This window comes from Protopterus annectens, chromosome 2.part0 (assembly GCF_019279795.1).
Source record: "Protopterus annectens isolate FY-2018-M chromosome 2.part0, PAN1.0, whole genome shotgun sequence".
Classification (NCBI taxonomy): Eukaryota; Metazoa; Chordata; order Ceratodontiformes; family Protopteridae; genus Protopterus; species Protopterus annectens.
The window spans coordinates 1,113,212,573-1,113,226,993 of record NC_056728.1 but is presented as its reverse complement, the minus strand read 5'-3'; positions in this window follow the sequence as shown (position 1 = coordinate 1,113,226,993).

Below are 14,421 nucleotides of genomic sequence, written 5' to 3'. Positions count from 1 at the left end.
GTCCCTACCTACACAGGGTGCAATGAAAGTATTGCATGTGTGAACTGGGAGTACAGCATGCTTTTGTAGGTATCTGCATATGTCCATGTGATGGTCTCTGCACCAATTGTTAGCCAGCATTTGCTAATTGCATGCAGCCAGTTGTGTACTGATTGCAGTTCTCACTGTGATTCCAGGACAGTGCTATAAAAAGGTATGTGAGATAGGCGTAGCCCTTTCAGAGTTTAAGGGCAGGGACCATGCTGGTATGCTGTGGACACTGTTCTGTGAGTGTAAAGGTTAGTATCTCTCTCATATTTCTGGCTGTGTTGTAGATTAACATTTCTCCATTTATTTCTCCAGTTTCCTGTACTAAGTGTTTATGTACACTGACACCTAAGACTACTACTACTGTTAATGTGGGTGTGTGTGCTTTCCTGTGGGACCTGTGGTATAACTGGTATATAGCAGTGGCTCTTGCACTTTGTTGCTATGGCTTCAATATTTGCCCTTTACATTCACTACTTGTATGCCTGCTAAGTGTCTTGACTGTAGTGTGTTGCTGTGGCTTTCCTATTTTCCATGTACATTCACACCTTGGAATGCTTGCTATATCTGCTAGGGTGTTACTGCATGCAGTGTGGTCTGGCCATGGTGTGGGCCTTGACATCTATTAGGGTATTTGAGTATGCTGCTGAGCAGGCCCCAGAGACTCTCAGGTGCATCTTTTATCTGCCTCATGGAATGGCACATATCAGTGGGGTACACCCATTAAATTGGCTGGTATTCTGCAGTTGTGACTGTGGGTTAGCATGAACATATGTATTACTACACTATTTCCGACGTGCAAGTGGTGCATACTTTCAGTACTTCATAGTTACCATTGCATGTGTTGTAACACCTTTCTGACTACTGTTTGTACATTTCACAGGGAGTCTGTGTGGCATCCCTGTAACTCAGTCACTGTTGATATGTCTAGGCTCTTAACTATTCAAATATGGCTGTGTCAGACCTCTCAAGTGTACAGATATTTGCAGGTTGTCCACATTTTTGCCTCATATTTTGCTCCATATCTCATAAACAGCTTTTTCTGGCAAATAACTCTGGGCTCAAGTCAGACTATAGTGACAAAAAATTCAGTTTCAGACTTCATACCCTTCCAAACATCCAACAAAATGCAGAACCTGTTACTCTCTCAACTGTCTAAGTTTGTTGGAGCATTATTTGGAATGTGTCCCTGTTTTTGGGCCTTTGCTCCACATTTTTTATTACTTAGTCCAGATGTGTTCCTGTAAGAGGTTGTGGGGTATGGGCAGTGATTATCCTGCTGTGAGTATGTGTGTGGCTTGCAAGGTGCTACAGTGACATTATTACCTACTAGCTACCAACTAGCATGGCTGTTTCTGTTCACACACTACTATTCTAGAAATCCACTACATTTGACAGTAAATATACATGACATGCTTTGTATACTACACATCCTATATTCCCTTTACATTCATTCCTACTATTACATGATATATTTATTGTAGCACAATGTTCTAGTGTAGCAGTCATGGCTTAGTGGTAAGTCATGCTGACTACTGTTTCCAAGGTCCTGGGTTCGGGACTGAAAGTGGGATTTTATTTTGCTTTTGAGCAGACTACAAGCCTTGTCATTCAGAGTGACTAAGGCACTTTTAAGCAGTTGTAACCGGGTTAGTGCTGGTTTGCATGGAGCTCACGCATGTGCACAGGTGTTCAGCTTCGCGCACACCCGCTTACAACCGCTTAAAATTGCTTACTCTTGCGCACACCCGCGCTAATTTCTTTGAAAGAAATGAAAATGGGGAGACAGGAAAGTGGTGAAAAAGGGGTCACAAAGAGGGTTAGACACTAGGGAAACAAGCTCGGGTTTTGCAGGAAGGATGTAGGTAAGGCCCATAGCTGCCCATTTCTTCATCAGCAACAGCTGTGCATATGTTTGTAATTTGGTGTGACATTTGAAACCTTCCACCCCTGAGAGAGGTGTAAGGACAACAATAATACTTGTTGTACAGCCAATTGTAATTGACAGTTTCCATGTCCAGCAGACATGTGTGCGAAATGGGCAGCTATGTATGGGGTGTAATTTTTTTGTGGGTACAGAGTGCCCTTTTTTTTTTTTTTCAGGTGAGAGTGGTATGTCAGGTACAGGAAGTCGGTATAGCTTGGGAGGTAGCTTGGGTAGGTTAACAGACAAGACAAGCAAGACGCATACAGGGGCAGTGTATGACACATGTGGGGGGGGTTACACAATTGACGGGGACGGATGTTTGGATATCCAGAGCCCATGAGCTCACAGATGGCAACAGTGAAACTGATATCCCCACCCATGGGCAGTTGCCACTGTGCCTTCACGGCCCAGAGCGGGGCTGTGCTGGGGGCTGTGTAGGCCAGGAAGCAGGCACGCCCGTTAGTTGTGCCACCCATGCCTCAAGCTAGCATAGGGGCCCAAGCACAGTGTGCCAGACTTCCCTACGCACCACAGTCCGGACACTACAGAGGGTGAGTGGATGTTCTCCTCCGGCCACGCTTGCAGAGGGGGGGTGAGCCCCATCCCCTGCAGTGCTTCCACCCGCAGGTGGCACAGGGCCACTGGAGGAGGGTCTGGCCTGGGCACTACTGCCAGGTGCACTCGCCAGCTGAGGAGGGAGAGGTGGGTCCGCTGGAACCCGCCTTCCCTGTCGTCATTTGTTTTGCATTACGTCATGACAGTTTGGGTTAGTAGCATACAATACCATTCACAATTAGTTGTAACAGCATGCATTAGTATTCCCATTAACCAAACACCCAGATATTCAAACCATTGAACAGCAAGCATAACACATGCATATTTTGAACAGCAATATACAGTCCAGCAACATGCAGGGTTGATTGATGGCAACAGGCCATCAGGTTTGGATGTATGAACAGGGCAGATGCATCAACATATATGCAAATATGTATGAACCAACAGGACAAATGTCCAGGGGTGTTAATTGTAATTGCACATACCAATTTCATGTGGAATGGATTATATGCAGTTATAGGGTAGGGTGAAGAAAATATAATTAACACCTTCAAATACCAATACATATGCTGTACATTTCTAATAGCTGGAGATATATACACACTGCAGTTCTACCTACAGTTTCCTATGTGATAACTACTTCAAGTTGGTGATAGGAATGTTACTGCTACATCAATATACATTTTCATTTTTATTCATACACATTCATATCTGGCTCTGTTCAGCTACAACATCCTGCTACATTTGCTTTATATAGCTATAGACAGCCGTGGATGTTTGGTATTTCAGACAACCATACTATCTGCATATTGCAGACTGAGAGCAACATATCCAGATTTTGGGATACACATTCCAGCTGCAGTTACATTTTCAACACATGTTACTGTTCGGTTCTACTTGTCACATTCATTTCATTCTGTACTGACTGCAGTATACTTTATTCAGGGGTTATTACTACTTTATTGGTGGATTCATAACTCTTTCTCACACTCTCTCACTTGTTTTATTTTTACAATTCAGGATGGTACTTAATTCTAGGCTTTATTGACATGCTTTACATGTAGTTCTAACAATCATTTCCAACAGTCTCACTTCTGTCATGTTTCTGTATGTCAACAGGGATATATTTCACACATGTGTTTTACTCAGCTTCTGCAGCTGTACTTTTCAGCCTGCTGCAGGTTATGTACTATTATATTACAGGTGGGACATCTTTATTTCAGACTTGTTTCATTTTTCTGTTTGGATTACAGACTGCATCACACTTTTGTAATCAAGCAATACTTGCAAACCCTCTTACACTGTTACTTGCACATTTTATTAATTAGTGGCTACACTGCACTCTTTTGCTAACTGTCATATTTATATATTTATTTACACTTACAGGGAAAGGATTACTGACCTGCCTGGTGGCGCAACCGCGCCAGCCTATCGCCATAGGCTCTACAGTTCACAGAACAGACACCTGCAGCTGTCATATAAATAAAGTAATATTGGAATACACATCTCCATAATATCAGCTAGGTTAATTTCTTACATAAAAAATTACATGTAACTTACTCAGTAGTGGGGCGTTGGGCATTTGCCGGGCCTCCTGGATCCAACGATTCAGTTGGTCCTGCTTTCGTCTCTTCTGGTCCGCATGGTGGTGATGGACCTGCTCACCAGTCCTTGGTATCCCTGTGGCACTGGTGAGATCATGAGCCAACTGGTCCCACACCTCAGCCCTATATGCTCCCAACAGGACCTGGCCCTGCATGAGTTGGGCCTCATGATTGTGGACAAGGAGACAAACCATATATTTGGACTTCTCAACGCCCCACCTCTGTGCTCAAAAGCAACTACCCTCACCTACACCTGACATTCTGGCTGAAAGTCGGTTCTACAATCGGTTATGCTGTGTATTCCCGCCTATGGGGCTTGTATATGCCGTTTTTCCCGCACTTATCTGTGATTGGCCATTTTGGAATTGTATCAGCTTCACAAAACCTGCTTTGTCATGCTCCTCTTTCTATTCATTCCTATATATATGCTATTACTGCATTTCTAGGTGCAACTGTCATGGCTTAGTGGTTCAGTACCTTGACTGTGGTGCATGGTGTCCTGGGGTCGATCCTGGCCACTGCTTTTTATATTTTATGACTGTCTACACAGGCTAGGAGGTGTGTCTGTGTAAAGGCAGTTTTGTTACAGCTTGCTCAACGTTGCCCGTCAGTTAGCTTGTTGGCACGGTGCGCAGGTCTGCGCAAACGGGTTACGCTGGTTTACGCGTCATTTGGCTGTCAGCATGCATATTACACTCAGCTCAGCTACGGGCACTCATTTTACACCTGTCAAACCAGTGCTCACCTACGGGCACTCATTTTATACCTGTTAAACCACTGCTCACCTACAGGTACATGCACTCAACTTGTTAAACTGTAGCTCAGCTATACGCACATCTGACATTTTTTATTATTTCGTTAACTCAAATTTCTTCAAAATATATGGCCCATTTCATTACATTTTACATAAAATATAATTTTATATGTGTACATATATGTCAGGGACTTGTTTCGTGCTTATTTCACTAAAAATAAAAATTGATGTTGGGAGGGGCTCGAGCCATGACTCCCTGCTTTTCAGCCGAAGTCTCTACCGCTACGCTATTGCTTCTTGGCTTACATTGCATATTTAGTTCTTATATGCTTTTCCACTGACTGCTAAATGTAGCTAAGCTACAGGCATGCCCGCGCAAACGAGCGCACTCACGGGCAAACATCTTTACAATTTAAAAAAAAATTATAAGATGTTCATTTGTACATTTTATGTTCGTAGTATGTGGGGGCATGTGTTGTGTTGTATTTATTCACATTTACACGGGCTCTGTCGTGGGGGTTTACTTTTGGGACTTTTACTCTTCTGGGGGCGTGTCCGTTTGCAGGGCTCGGCCTACGGACACGTCCCCTACTGTCTTCCACGGACCGTGTAAGCCTTAGGTGTGATTCAGCATGCCGTCATGCATATGCATGACATGCTGACGTCACACCGTTTAACTGCAGCCTCCGTGTAAGCCTTGTAACTGTTACACGGAGGCTTTGTGAATCCTGCCCATTATCTTTATTTTGGAGATTGTTCTCTAGGAAATGTCTGCATACATCATTTATCACTACAAAAAAGAATTGAAATTATATTCAAAAAGACTGGCAGCGTGTGTTTATGATGGCAAAATTCTACAACCTTTTTGGGGAAAAAAAATTCAATGTTTTCTGCAAGCATTTTGGTCGGATAAATTTATAGTAACTAAACTTTTGTTGTTCTTTAGTTCTCTTACTTCCCCAATGTTTACCCAAGTCTCAGTTCCCACTTTTCTGGAGCAAATTAATAATAGCTAGGACAATGACTACAAAGAACTGGAAATATAGGTACTGTTTGGCTGTTTAATGACTCTTTGAAATATATATATATATATATATATATATATATATATATTTCTCTCAAGAATTGATGTAGACACTTGTTTAAGTAGTTGCCATTTATTTTATTATGTTAGTGTTTTGTTAATGTATATGCAATTTCAATAAAAATATTATTAATAAATAAAGAATATGAAAGGAACTCCACCCTCCTATTTTGGTGGTGCAGACAAGCTGAAGAATACTGCACCCTGAGGGACTTTCTCCTGTTGTGTATGTTGAGCTTTAGCAAGGTTTTGTATTACATTCTTGAACTCCCCTACCTGCAGTATGTGCACTGTCTTTAAATGCAGTAGCTATAGATTTGAAATGCATGGAGTGCTGTGATTATGGTCCAAAATGCTGGTGTGTTACAGAAGGGATGTTCATTCACTCTCAACTACCCCTTAATATCTTGCCTTATATTTTTGTTTTGGGAATTTTATAAATGTCAATCTGTAAGTAACCTATTTAACTAATTAAACTGCCCCTAACTTTTTCTTCCATTTGCAGTTACTTGCTGTCTACGTGACGGCACTTGCTAAATTCACTACTGTCTTCAAAGACAGGAAAATGCTTTGCGTTTTTTTGTTTTCTTTTTTAACTGGTAGTTTATGGAATAGATTAAAGCTCCATTCACTAGAATGAGTAACGATTGGGTCTCATAGATTCTAACCAGTTATTATGTGTTCTCAGCATGAATAACAATATTTACCTCTGGAGTGAATTTCTTAGTATCCATGTCTTGAACACAAAATAACATGGTTATGATTGCAGGTTATGATGGGTTAAATAAAGTAATGTTTTTCCTAAAGTACATAATCAAGCTTCAGCAAAACAAGCACTTATAGACATCGATATGCTATCACAGTACATTTTTTATCCAGCTAATGCATCAACATTAAAAAGTAGCTAGTTGTGTAAGTATATCTCTGTTATCTAGACAAACCCAGATACACCCCTTATACTGAGGGACCTATCAGACACAATGTACGTTTCCATTAATAAGGGAAAAGAAAGCATATGCACATGCTGATATCCACTTAATTCAAAAATATTCATACTAAAGCACTCTATTTATCTAATGTCACATTTTAGAGTATTCCCTCATTAAGATCACCAAAATAAGCATTTATTACGCATCTGAACACTTTTGAATATGACAGTCATTATATAATTATACATGCTAGCAATACAGTATTTTTAAACACAATTTTTTAAAACATATTTAAACTTCTTTACTTGCATTATGCTTATCTTTGAAATCAGCAACTATAGTGATCCCTTTGCTATTTATGTCTGGGTCTAAAAAAAAAAAGAAATGCTTAGAACAGATGTTTAAACCTCAGCAAATGGTTATAATTACATTTCCCCTATTAAACAGAATGTTAACATTTCTTTTTTTAAAACTGCCATAAAATAAAGTTTAATAGTAATTTAAATTATATTTTCGTGTCAGAGAAAGTAAAATCTCCACAGTACAATCAAATAACTTCATTCATAGTGAGACTGCAGTCTAATGTTAAAAACACACAAGAGTCATACACACAGTAAATCATGTATACATGCTAAAAAGATCCAAGTTCTGCAATATTTTGTGTAAAAAGATGAAAATAACACAGAGTAACAACATTCTGACTGCATGAGACCACCCCTAATGTATAACAGCATGCGTATACACTCACTTCTTTTTTTTTTTAACAAGAAGCATCATTATTAAATTATCACTTATGACACAGGCAATCATGCATTTCTTGAGGACTTTAACTGACTGCCTAAACATATCCAAAATAAAGCGGGTTCTATGCATAGCTAAATGCTGACACGTTGCATGTTTTTAGCAACATTAAAATACCGTTCTCCTTCATAAACTGTGTGGTTATTGTATGTAAATACATTGCACTATTTTTATGACTGTAGTTGGTGTATGGGTCTTAATCAGTTATCTGGTTATACCAGATACACAAGGATCTACTTTATCACCAGCATCTAGACATACCCTAGACAGTCAATAAAACAGTAAAAGAAAGTAAATGCATATGCTGAAATCCACTAAATTGAAAAATGTTTACTACAGCACTGTTTAGTATCTGATAACCTATTTTGATGGAATTCACAACTAATAATACCAGTGTAAATATGCCAGTCATTCCCACTTCTATCTACTAGCAGAATAATAATTTCTAAATACAAAAATGTTGTCTGTATCTATAGAAACATAATTAAGCTTTTCTTGAAATGTGGACACTGCTTTTTAATTAACAGCAGTGGTGATCATACTGCTATGTAAGACTTGCTCTGTACAGTAATTAATTCTTAGAATGCATGCTTAAACATCAGCAAAAACAGCAAGTCTGTAATATACTACACAGAGTCTAGCACATTACAGGTTTTTATTCAGCTAATCTGTCAGCATTTTAAAATTCCCTTACAATTATTTATTTTGCTGCTAGGTAAGCACAGCTCTGTTTTCCGAACCCATTTGGTGCATGAACCTAAGCACAGCTCTGTTTTCTGAACCCATTTGGTGCATGAACCTAAGCACAGCTCTGTTTTCTGAACCCATTTGGTGCATGAACCTAAGCAAAGCTGTGTTTTCTGAACACATTTGGTGCATGTGCCTAAGCACAGCTGTATTTTCTGAACTCATTTGGTGCATGAGCCTAAGCACAGCTGTGTTTTCTGAACACATTTGGTGCATGAGCCTAAGCACAGCTCTGTTTTCTGAACACATTTGGTGCATGAACCTAAGCACAGCTGTGTTTTCTGAACACATTTGGTGCATGAACCTAAGCACAGCTGTGTTTTCTGAACACATTTGGTGCATGAGCCTCAGCCCAAGTCTGTTTTCTGAACCCATTTGGTGCATGAGCCTAAGCACAGCTGTGTTTTCTGAACACATTTGGTGCATGAACCTAAGCACAGCTGTGTTTTCTGAACCCATTTGGTGCATGAGCCTCAGCCCAAGTCTGTTTTCTGAACCCATTTGGTGCATGAGCCTAAGCACAGCTCTGTTTTCTGAACACATTTGGTGCATGAACCTAAGCACAGCTGTGTTTTCTGAACACATTTGGTGCATGAGCCTCAGCCCAAGTCTGTTTTCTGAACCCATTTGGTGCATGAGCCTAAGCACAGCTGTGTTTTCTGAACACATTTGGTGCATGAACCTAAGCACAGCTGTGTTTTCTGAACCCATTTGGTGCATGGGCCTCAGCACAAGTCTGTTTTCTGAACCCATTTGGTGCATGGGTCTCAGCACAAGTCTGTTTTCTGAACCCATTTGGTGCATGAACCTAAGCACAGCTGTGTTGTCTGAATGAGCTTTTTTGACAGTTATCACAACCTACCCTTACACAGATGGTCTTCTTTTATCTCCACTCAGTAGTCGTGCTATACACAACCATTAACACAGTACAATAAGGTATATTCACACAGTAAAATTCACTAAGGTTGAAGACATTTATACAAAGTGCTCTATATTTGTTTAACCTCTCATTTTGCCAGAACTCAGTCATTAAGAGCACAAGTACAAGCATCTGCACAAGTATGGAATACATAGCTGCCACTATATCTATTGGAGTCTAAAAATATTCATGCTAAAATTACTCTAATTGCATGTTTTTGAGATAATTCAATCACTATCAGGCATCTGCAGAGTTTTGAAATATACCAAATATCATATATATATATATATATATATATATATATATATATATATATATATATGTGTGTGTGTGTGTGTGTGTGTGTGTGTGTATAGATATACATATGATATAATAGCTTCATAAGGACAAATGCTGTTTTTGGCTGTTGGCATAGAAAATTAGCAAGAGGTGTGGGGTATTCCAGATGATTTTAAGGATTTTGTGTCATTTTGTCATTAAAGACCTTCTATATTATCATATCTGATGATCAAAAGTTAGCAAAATAATGTGTTTAATAGATCATTTCCCTATTACAGCCCACATACGTTTACATCAGCTTGTGATTTCCTTTTGCAGTTTGCCTTTATTGTATTAGCTGTGCCTTTCTGTTACTGTAGGCCCTCTAGCAGGCCATGAAATATTTGTTCTATTTACTGTGATAAAACAATGTTTTATATACTATCAGTAAGTCTGTTTGCTTTCAGTTAGGAATATCTGCTAAGTATGATCATGAATGTTATATACTTTACTTGCATATAGTTTTATGTGCCTTTTGCCTGTGTCATGGCTTAAAAGGATCCCTGTACCAACCTACTTACCCAATTAAGAAACAAACAAGCAAGAATAAAAAATCAAATCACCAACATCATCTCAAACTCCCCTTTTGCCATTGTTACATGGGTCAGGGTGTTGTTAGTTGTTTCCATGTCACTTGATTCCACTCTCCTACCTTCTTTGACATTCGCATCTGACTGTCACTGGCCTTCTCTCATGTAATCCGTCCATCCATCTGTCTCTTGGAAGGATATCCTGTTCTCCTCTTTCTTCTTCCTGTTTTGCCCAAATTGTTTTGGCAAATTCTCTTCTCCTGTCTTGAAATTGACTAAACTATTGTAAGTGGGGTTACTCTGGCACCTTATTACCCATCTCAGACACTTCACCAACATCAGCTCAAGCTTCTTCAGCCATTCTGCCTTCACTCCCCACATTTTTGTGCCATGCAGAAGCATTGATCACACCACTGTTTGCCTACACTCTACTTTTTCAGTTTCTTGTATGTTTCTGTTATACTTTTTCCTGACACTTGTGTCCCTTGGATGCAGAAACTCTGGTTCCAGCTTTGATGTCATCCTTCAGGTTTCCCTTCTCCTCAGCCACACCCCCAGATACTTGAAGCTGTATATCTTCTGTCTCATGTTTTAGCTGTCATGACCACTGTCTTGTCTGTACTCTTTTTCATTCCATGTGCCTTTAGTTTTGTAATCCAATCCCCTGTCATTTGCTGAAGTTTCTGTTCAGGGTCTGCCTGTAATGCCACATCATCTGTGTACAGCAGCTTTATTGCTGTGTCCCCTCCAACCTCTTTGCTAATGTAGTCCATCACCAGTATGAGCAGGAGGGTCTTAGAGAGAGATGAGTCTTGTTAAACCCTTACTTCCACTGAGAACTCCTCTATGAGTCCAAACACTGTTTACACGTCTGTCCCAAGATCCTTGAACATAATCTATACTACTTCTACCAATATTTCCAGGACTTTGAACCATTACAAACTGCCCGTGTCTGGTTTCTTGGGACCTTTTCATATGCTTTTTCCTTGCCCAGTAATACCAAGTTGGTCTCTTTCCTCATCTCCAATTTCTTCTGCACTGTTTGTCTCACTGCAAACATTGGGTCACTTGCATTTTATCCTGATCTGAATACAAACTGCTAATCTCCAATCTTACTTTTTGTTACTCTGTGTATTCCTCTATCCATCACCCTGCAAACAGGAAGCGCCAAGGTGAAGGAAAACCCAAGGTTTGTAGCTCCAAAAACACAGCAAAAAATGAATAAAGGTTCCACAGACCACCAGGCTAAAAAGCATAAACTCTTTATTGTAAAAACAAACATTAGCGCTTTCAGGATGTACCCTTCTTCAGACGTGTAACAAAATGAAAATAGTGCAAACATTTAAATATCAAGGTAGCCAAGCAACATAAAAATGCAATAAAACAAATAACCATTTAAATAATTGGTCTACGCCTACTAAGAATAGACTTTAAAGGCACCACACCGTTAAGTCCTGGATGCCTGCCTGCTCCTAATTCTATTATCTACCTAGTTTCACATTACTCGGTGTAACTTATCACATCACCTCCCCTGGGACAACTTTTTACTAGTTGCAAAGCCTGGAAATAAAAATAATGTCCATTGTACTTATCTGTATATGCAAAAAAAGTGCATTGCTTTTGTCTTGTAGGCGAATCGCAGAAAGATGTCTCAAAATTCTATCTTTAAATTTACAATTTGTCTTGCCTACATAGAATGATGAACAGCATACACACTTGGCTATATACACTATATTCTTCGAAACACACGTGACAAATACCTTAGGACTATAAACCTTCTGAGTCACAGGGTATATAAAATTAATATCTCTGCTAATATATCTACAGGCTTTACAATTCTGGCAGAGGTAAGTAGCTACAGAGCTTGGAATCATATTAGACCTATCACAAAGAATCTGCTTTAAATTTTTATTCCTTCTAAAAACAAAGTTAGGATAATCACCCACCATATCCTTCAGGGAATCATCTGATTGTAAAATTTTCCAATTTCCTCGAATAATATCCTGTACCCATCTAACATCACTATTATAGGTAACATATAGATCAGTCTTACTTTTATTACCTTTTCTATTGCTGCTCTTATACCTAGATACCCTAGCAGTATTCTGACTAATGGAGTCTAACCTGTTCACTACCCCTGTAGAAGAGTACCAAGGGGCTGCTGTTGTCTCTCTAGAGCACCTCACTGTTTGTATTACATTGTCCACCTGCATATGGTTATAACCTCTGGAGACCAGTCTAGTGGTAAGGTCACCCATCTCACTAGAAAAAACCTGATCATCTGTGCATAATCTGGATAGCCATAGGACCTGTCCCTTCACAATATTTTGAAAGACAAAGCCAGGGTGCTTAGCCAATATAACAGTTTTCCAACAATCTTTTCTAAACACTTTAGCATTGTATGTCCCATCGGTATTACACTTTATCTTAACATCCAATAAATCAATCTCTCTAAAGGAATGCTGCACAGAAAACCTCAAAAAACAGGTGGCATGCTCTAAATAATCAATAAACTCCATCAATGCATCAGTGGTGCCAGCCCATAACAAAAACACATCATCTACAAAACGTGTGTACAAAATAAGTTGCTGTTTCCATTCGTGTTCAGTACTGAAAAGAAAATCTTCCTCCCATTGTGCGAGAACCAAATTAGCATACAAACTGGCACAGGGGGTGGCCATGGCAACCCCCCATTTCTGCCAAAAATGTTGTTTACCAAAAAGAAAGATATTGTTCTCAAGCACAATTTCCAATAAACACAAAATCTGCAATACTGTCTTCCTATCAAAGTAACTACTGATATTCAAAAACCTTTTTATTGCTGTGAGTCCATACTCATTTGGTATGACAGTAAATAAATTCTTAACGTCCAAAGTAACCAACAAAACTGGATCTCTGAAAACATTACTACTACTAAAATCATACAATAATGTCAAACAATGCACACTATCTCTTAAAATTCTAGATACATTGGGAATTACAGTGTTTAACTTTGATTCTATCCACATAGAACAATATTCAGTGACCCATCCTCTGCCCAAAACAATAGGCCTAAGAGGTGGGTCACTTAAACATTTATGTATTTTAGGTAGAGCTTTGAAAATCGGTGTCACTGGACAATCAACAACAAGAAATTTGAAAATGTCTTCAGAGAGTATACCTGAAGCTTTCAATTCATTTAAAACATCCCTAACATGTACAATTACCCAAGATATTTCAGCATTGCTTATTGAAACATAAGTCACATCCGACTTAAGCATAGATTCGATTCCACTATTATAAAAACTAATGTCCATCAATACTATTGCCCCTCCCTTGTCTGCTGGTTGTATAACCAAATCCTAATTGCCCTGCAAAGCTACTAAGGCCAATGTTTCTTCATATGCAAAATTATAAAAAACATTTGTTCTTACTATACAATTCCTTGCTACGTAGCTGGTCTTCAGAAGTCTTAATAAAAGTCTAAATTGTGCAGTCCATTGGTGGCACATACAAACTGGATTTTCTCTCACTCATTCCCAGTATTAAAATTCTCTCCTTCATGTGCGCCAAAAAACTTTTTTAATTGTAAGTATCTGCCAAACTGTTTTGGTTCTATAACTAAATCAATATATATGTATTTGGTTGCTGGCACAAAGTTCAACACCGTACTCAAAATAGGTAGTTGTAAATCTGATAATACAACACTAGAAAGGTTAAAAAACAGATGATCTGTTCCTGCAGTCAGACTGATGTTTTTCTCTGTTTCTGTTCTCTGCTGTCTGACCTACGTGGCCTATTGCTATGGGCAGAGGATGGGTCACTGAATATTGTTCTATGTGGATAAAATCAAAGTTAAAAATTGCAATTCCCAATGTATCTAGAATTTGTAAGAGATAGTGCACATTTTTTGACATTATTGAATGATTTTAGTAGTAGTAATGTTTTTAGAGATCCAGTTTTGTTGGTTACTTTGGACGTTAAGAATTTATTTACTGTCGTGCCAAATGGGTATGGACTCACAGCAATAAAAAGGTTTTTGAACGTCAATAGTTACTTTGATAAGAAGACAGTATTGCAGATTTTGTGTTTATTTGAGTTTGCTGGATTCTGAGCCAAATTACTTTACATTGCAGTCAGGAAGAATTAGACAGTGGAGAGAAATTCTAATAAGTGTCTTTTCAAGCTGGGTCCAGAATGGTGGGCAAACAGGAAACTTCAGAGGACCACATTTGTAAGGCTCCCTG